General features: G+C 32.0%; 1 long non-coding RNA gene across 1 annotated transcript; it reads left to right on the forward strand.

The window, feature by feature from the left end:
* The first annotated feature begins 245 nt into the window (after positions 1–245).
* On the forward strand, positions 246–6,925 carry LOC134692910 (uncharacterized). Its single transcript, XR_010102290.1, has 3 exons — positions 246–377; positions 4,725–4,831; positions 6,446–6,925. It is a non-coding gene; the product is annotated as an uncharacterized LOC134692910 (long non-coding RNA).
* The last annotated feature ends 187 nt before the right edge of the window (positions 6,926–7,112 follow it).

Here is a 7,112-nt window from a genome sequence, read left to right on the forward strand (position 1 = left end):
AGACGACCCCTGCAGTTTTTGCTGTCAGAGTCGTTGTCAACCGTCAGAACCGAGACTTTCCGTATATCACTTTTATTTAGTGAGAGAACATCATCTTTATAGCGGAACGTAAATTAAAAGAATATTGCTAATTTCTTATCTTTCTTCCTAAGAACTTCCTGTATGAAGTCAGCCTCATAATAATAAAGAAACAAGTCGACAAGAAGAGGGCCACAATTGGTTCCCATTGGGATTCCGACAGCGCAGCGACATTAAGGTGGTTTTCCCGCAAAACCGAATAAAAAAACAGTGCAGGAGTTATTTCCCCTATCTAGATCAGAATGTGTAATGGCGGGCGACTTTTGACGTTGCAGACACAGTAACAAATGTAGCAATAGGTAAGGTACGCGTATCGCATGAATAATGAAATATATGGCATATGGTGTCTTTTTTAATATTATAATGTATTTTCACATCAAGAAATGGAAATAATTTGAGTGAAAGCTGTATTTATCAAAAGAAAAATAGCAAGCGGAGTTTAAGCTCCGCCCACCTGTTTACCTTATTTGGAAATTCAATGTAGTTGCGAAGCTTGCAGTTTGCAAGTTGGTTAATTGAAAATTACTAAAGTAGCCGTGCACTTGTCAGTTGAGATTATAACGACCTGGTTGGAGAAACTGATGAGAACAAATGGAAAATTTATTCAATATGATCCAATGTCTGGACAAAACACGACTTAGGTGTAATTTATCGCTTTCAGGTATTACAATCTAGAGATATATCGTCGTGTCATATGTTTTCGTATGTCATATGTTTTCGTATCAACCACATTTCGTCGGTTTCGGCTGCATATGCGTACATTGTGGCGTGTTTTTCGGTTTCTATATTTAGAACAACAACACCACTACAACTTGACATATTTAAAACATATTCAACGTCGCTTTTTAAAGAGGTTAGAACAAATTAAATAAAACTGACCTATTTAGCCATTTTTATTTAATGTCAAAAATATGCATCCCTAGAATAGTTGTGGAAAAAAATTCTGAAGGGTTAAAATAAAGTCCAGATATGTTTTTTGCAAGTCAGATACCGGATCTTCAAGACATATGACTGTCATGTTTTTTTTGGGCCGTTTTAATTACAAACCAGCGAGTTAAAATTAGCAGGGTTCTTATATAAAACGGTTGTTCAAAATCTAATTATTCAATATTTCAATGATAATTTTTTTTTATACATCCTTGATTCATGAAGATGAAAACAGTCTTGACTTTTTATATTTAATCCTTAATTTTTAAAACTGCATTTTATTTTAGAAAAAATAATGTATTTTGTACAAACCAGGTGCCAATCTGAAATTAATCAAAATCTTAAAATTTCAGCACACAATTCACCAACCTAAAACTATTTACTATTAATTTTTATTACTGAAAAGTATTTAATAACTTTTTTTATGATTCAAGCGATCATTAGAACCACGACTTTAGAAAATATTAATTTCCGGATTTTGTAGTCATTTCCTGTCCGTGTACTGATCCAATTTTTATTTCATACGAAAACATATGACGCCGTTTTTTTGACATACAAAAATCGCAAAGTAATCGGAAACAGTAAAAAATCGTAGTAAGCATTGACAAAAAATCTAGATACCTAAAATCAATCTACAGGACATGCTTTTAAAATTTGAGTAAACACCGGAATAAAAACTCAACAGTGAAAACTGTAAGCAGTGAAAATTGTTATTAGTACGAAAACACATTACACGATGATATACTAAAATGCAGAGGGAATGGCTTGTGCACTGCAGAGATCAGATAATAAGGTTCCACTAAAGTCAAAATATAGGACACTTCATAAACATCTAAACTTTGCCTGTATCAGAGGCGGATTTAGGGTGGGAAGGGGGCCCAGGCCCCCCCTTTTTGAGAAAAAAATTGGTTGCTTATATAGGGAATCATTGAAGCGTGACTGAAGCGGCCCCCCTCTTAGGTCAGTCAGTGGGCCCCCACTTATGAAAATTCCTGGATCCGCCACTGTGTATTTTTCAACCTATAATGAATAAAGTCATAAACTATGAGAACATATGTTCGGTGTCTTTCGTATTAAAATGTGTCAAAGAGATAGCAACCCAACCATAGAACAGACAATAGCAGAAGGTCACCAACTTGTTTTCGTGTTCAGACGTTTTATCTTCTATGTTTCGTGTTTAGTAGGATGACTTGATGTGTGCTTCATGTTTCCCCTTCTTTATTTTCCATGTTTCCTGTCATACTCTTTAACTTCTCGTGCTTTTGACATACATCATGTACATGACATATTATTTTTATACAGTATATATAATAATTATTATCAGTATTAAAATTGAATAGTCACTGCATTCACTTTCCCTCTAAAATTAGAGTACATGGATGATATCAAATATCTGAACTGTGTCCCTGTTCAGTGTTCAGCTATATATATCCCCAGTAAACAGAATCGAGCCATAATGGTATTTTTAAAATTTTCATTGCGAGACCTCATGTCCAAGAGGCAGGAAAAAAACCACTTGTAATAAAGCTGTGTATTCTGTTATAACAGACAATTGTGTACAAGCATGAACGGATGCAAATCATATCATTTATTAAATGGAAAAGGCCACAGCCTGTTTAGAAACGGTCAATTTTGACAGTATATTAAATTCAGTCTGTCTGTCTGTTCCAGAATTGAATATTTTTTCGTCGCATCTTTCTCAGGAAAATAACATGGACTTCTTAAATTTGGTTTGAGGGTTTATATGAGTCAGCAATACCGTGTGATGCTTTTTCATATTCATCACCAGGGCTCGACATTAACGTTTGTCCGATTGTCCGGGACAAGTGGACACAGGTGTCGGGCAAGTACATTCACCATACTACTTGTCCGATGGGACAAGTGAAAAATCAAGGTCAGATAAAAATAGATCAAATTCAAGACTTATACATTCCCACAAATATGAATGATTGTTTTATTGATTATACTTAATGAAATAATTATTCATTGATTGAACTAGAGACATATAAAACTTGTATAATATGTCTCTGATTAAGTATTGAACATGCTGGCAGCCATTGACCATGGGGATATAAGTAAGGGGAAAGAAACCAATGTTAATGTATCTAATTAGTATAAGCTTCCTTGAATTAGGAGCACCTCCATGTGGAGTTTTACCTAAACTTTAAAATATTAAATTAAAGTATGTTTCATTTGATTTTGCTTTTATGCATAACAATACATTAAAAGAGGTTTTATTTGATAAGATCTATGATATAAAAATTTAAGATGAAACAAAAAAAAAAAAAAAAAAATCTAAAAACTAAAGGCAGATTTTTTAGTGAAATGTGTATGTACTTCATGATCATATATCAATGTATATACAAATCAAAATAAATTGTTAAAGCTTGTTTTGACATCATCAATAAATTAAAAAGGTTTACTCATATACATGTTCAAGGTGGCCAGGTGTATTTACATCCTTGGTTTAACCCATACCACTACTAAAGAATGAATAGGTCCATAGGGGAACGTAGTGGTTTGGGAAGAAATGATGATTTAATGATTGACAAATGATAATGACATTGAGTCAGAGAACACAGTCTTGCAAAAAAACTTTCATTCTGAAATAATGAAATGTATTTTGATGCGGTATTCATATAACATTACAAAATGCTCCTTTTATTGGGTACAATCAAAGCCCAAGTGTTATTATTGCATAAATCATCAATATGTTAGATTTTCAATTATGAATTCGGACAAGTAAGTTAAGAGTTCGGACAAGCTGATTTTATTACCACTTGTCCGAAGGGACAAGTTAGAAAAAATGTTAATGTAGAGGCCTGATCACTCAACAAATTCCTGTGTACCTTAAAATTCTTAAAGTGTATGGGGGTATCAAAAGTGATCAGTAGCTCACAGATTCACTTGTTTGTTTTATAGTATTTTATATTTTTTGTGGGGGAGGGGGCTGGCTATTGTGAGCAGTGTTCTCAGCACTTCTAGTTTATCATAAAAATTACATTAAGACGAGCAAAAATTAGCAACATGCATATCCTGGGTTCATTTAATTTGCATTAATATAAACATTGTCATTAAAACATTTAATCCCGCTGCAAATGTTTGCACCTGTTCTAAGTCAGGAATCTGATGTACAGTAGTTGTCGTTTGTTTATGTAATTTATAAGTGTCTCTCGTTTCTTGTTTTTTTATAGATTAGACCGTTTGTTTTCCTGTTTGAATGGTTTTACACTTGTAATTTTGGGGCCCTATATAGCTTGTTTATTGATGTGAGCCAAGGCTCCGTGTTGAAGGCCATACATTGACCTACATGTATAATGGTTTACTTTTATAAATTGTTATTTGGATGGACATGATAGAGAGTTATCTCATTGGCACTCACACCACATCTTCCTACATTGTATTTCTATTGTATGGCAAAAGTGATTTCTTTATTTTAAAAAATATATGATTCATTATCATGATTATACATGTTACGATGTATACACAGGTTCATACTATTTTTGACATACATGACATATAGCTCTGTAATTTTATTCACTACTTGTACATCTTTGGATTTTAAATGTTTGGCTTTGAGCGTTCCTGATGAAGGTCAATCCAGACTCAGCCAGAAAAGTGCTATGGACGCATGAAATTATTGAACCTGCTGTTTTCAATTTTTCATGCTCCTTTATTTTTAAAAAAAAGTTTATAATTACATTCTCTTTTTCTTTTAGGTCACCTGACAATAACAGGATTGAGGTTACAGTATGCCATTCAAGCTGTGATGAAATATAAAGTTTGGTTTGAATTTGGAGAGCTTCATTACATGTATTATAGACAGGTAAATTGTTTTATCCTGCAATTATCTACATGATCTAACTATTGTACATGTACAATGGGACGACTCACCTGAAGGGTCCCAAGTTAAACAGAAATTAAAAACTATATATATGTCATCATTTAGGCCTTATGGCCTTCAACAATGAGAAAAACACATTCTGCCACATTGTCTTCTCTAAAAGGCGCCAAATCATAATATTAATAAACCTGTTGAAGTAGAAAACTAATGGCCTTATTTATGTGAGAAAAAAGTGAATGAACAAACAAACAAACAAACAAACAGCAACAAACAACAAGTGCTCAATTAAATATTACAGACACATACATAGTCATGGGTAATACATGTATTTGTACAAGTTTATTTTATTTACTTGAAGAAGTAAAAAAAAATACACATAACACGTATAAGTAAAAAGATAATGTTTGAATAATCTAGCCTTAATTTTCTGAAAAATTTACTTGTACAAGTAAACCATGTAAACATTTCTTTCAATCCTAAAACAAATCCTCAAGTTTTGAGATGTGAATCATGCCTTTAATGATCATGGTGATTTTTCCCAGTTTAGCTCAAATTTTTTTTTTATTTTAAGTTCAATGTTTCATCTCATTATATGAATCCATCAAAGAAATTGATTGAGCAAAGATCTTGTATATTTGTGCAAGGCCTTCAAAAATTGCTCCTTTGAGGCTTGTAAATGAGCAGTGTTGTGAAGATAACAGACAAATGGGATTTTCATTGTCTATGAAATTACACTTAAATGATTGGTAAAGACATCTGCAGAGAGTACACAATTTAAAATTCGATTAGTGCAAAGAAATCTCAAGAATACAAGAAAAAAGGATGTAAAACAAGTACAATGTAAAACATTCTGAATGTGTAAGGGACATAACTATGCCATTTTTTGGTTTACCCATACAACATGTACAAGTAAATAAGATTCACTTGTATAAGTATCCTACAAATTCACTTTTTTTTCCATTCTTCAAGAATTGCAATACAATAATTTATGTACTTAATATAAATCATGATAATTTCTGAATTCAAAATGAAGTAAAATTGAGAATGGAAATGGGGAATGTGTCAAAGAGACAACAACCCGACCAAATAAAAAAAAAAAAAACAGCAGAAGGTCACCAACATGTAATTCCCGCACCTGGAGGCGTCCTTCAGTGTCTGTATATATATGTACGAGCAGTAATATTTATTTACACAGACATCACAGATATGCCTATAACCATGATAATAATAATATTCTGAACTTGCTAGCTAAAATTTCTTGTGGATTCTTGATATTGATCATGTTGATATTGAAGTATTCCTGTCATTGTTCACATTTGGAAAAGGAGATACAAAATAATGAAGTTCAACATAATATTTAAATATTTATTACAAAGTGCGCCTTATTAAAATGTGTTTGGAAAATTTATTTTTTGTTCAAATGTTGAATGAAGACATTACTACTGGTAAAAAAGGACGAGAATTATTTTGTTAGCATTTTAACAGTACTTTTTGAAGAAGTATGTTTGCACTAACTTTTGATTACTTTTCTCATATTGAAAATTTCATTTGATATATACATTGTACTTGTATTATATTTGCATTTTCATATTTCAGGGATGAAGACCTGCAGTCAGACACCAGTTAAAAGTTACTTATAACTCATCATGGCCATTATGGAAGATCTGATTAAAATTTGTCTAGAAAGCCACCAAATATGTCCATGAAAAATAGAAAAATGACAGCAATTCTACATAATGCACCGTACTAAGTAGAAGCATTGACTGTTTCAAAACCAAATAAATTGGAATTTAGTGTATTGATGCTGAAATAGAGAGGAATATTATTAATTGGACAATTTAACTTCTTTTTCATCATTATTGAAGTTGATGTATACCATCTTAAAGAGTTTTTACTTGACACATGTGACAGTTAAAAGGAATACCAAATATACATAATAAAGGCCGTTTGGAGATTTGTGAATAGTCTTAAAATAGGAGTTTCAAAAAGGATTTCAGTTAAAATATTGTATTTCACGGATGTCAGAAATGTAATTTTATGTCTCTTTCATGAAATGTTTTAAAAAATCTGCAATATCTAACCAAGACGAGTGAGAGATCTACAGATAGACATATATGATATTCAGTTGAACTGTAAACATGGTAAAGGGGAATTTTGAAATATTCATTTATAAGACTTCTATGAGTGTTTTGTTATTTTTATGGCAATTACAGGAAAGCGATGTAAAAAGTAATTCAATATAGATATTAATCCTACCAGAAAA

The sequence above is a fragment of the Mytilus trossulus genome, chromosome 12, assembly GCF_036588685.1.
Source record: "Mytilus trossulus isolate FHL-02 chromosome 12, PNRI_Mtr1.1.1.hap1, whole genome shotgun sequence".
Taxonomy (NCBI): Eukaryota; Metazoa; Mollusca; class Bivalvia; order Mytilida; family Mytilidae; genus Mytilus; species Mytilus trossulus.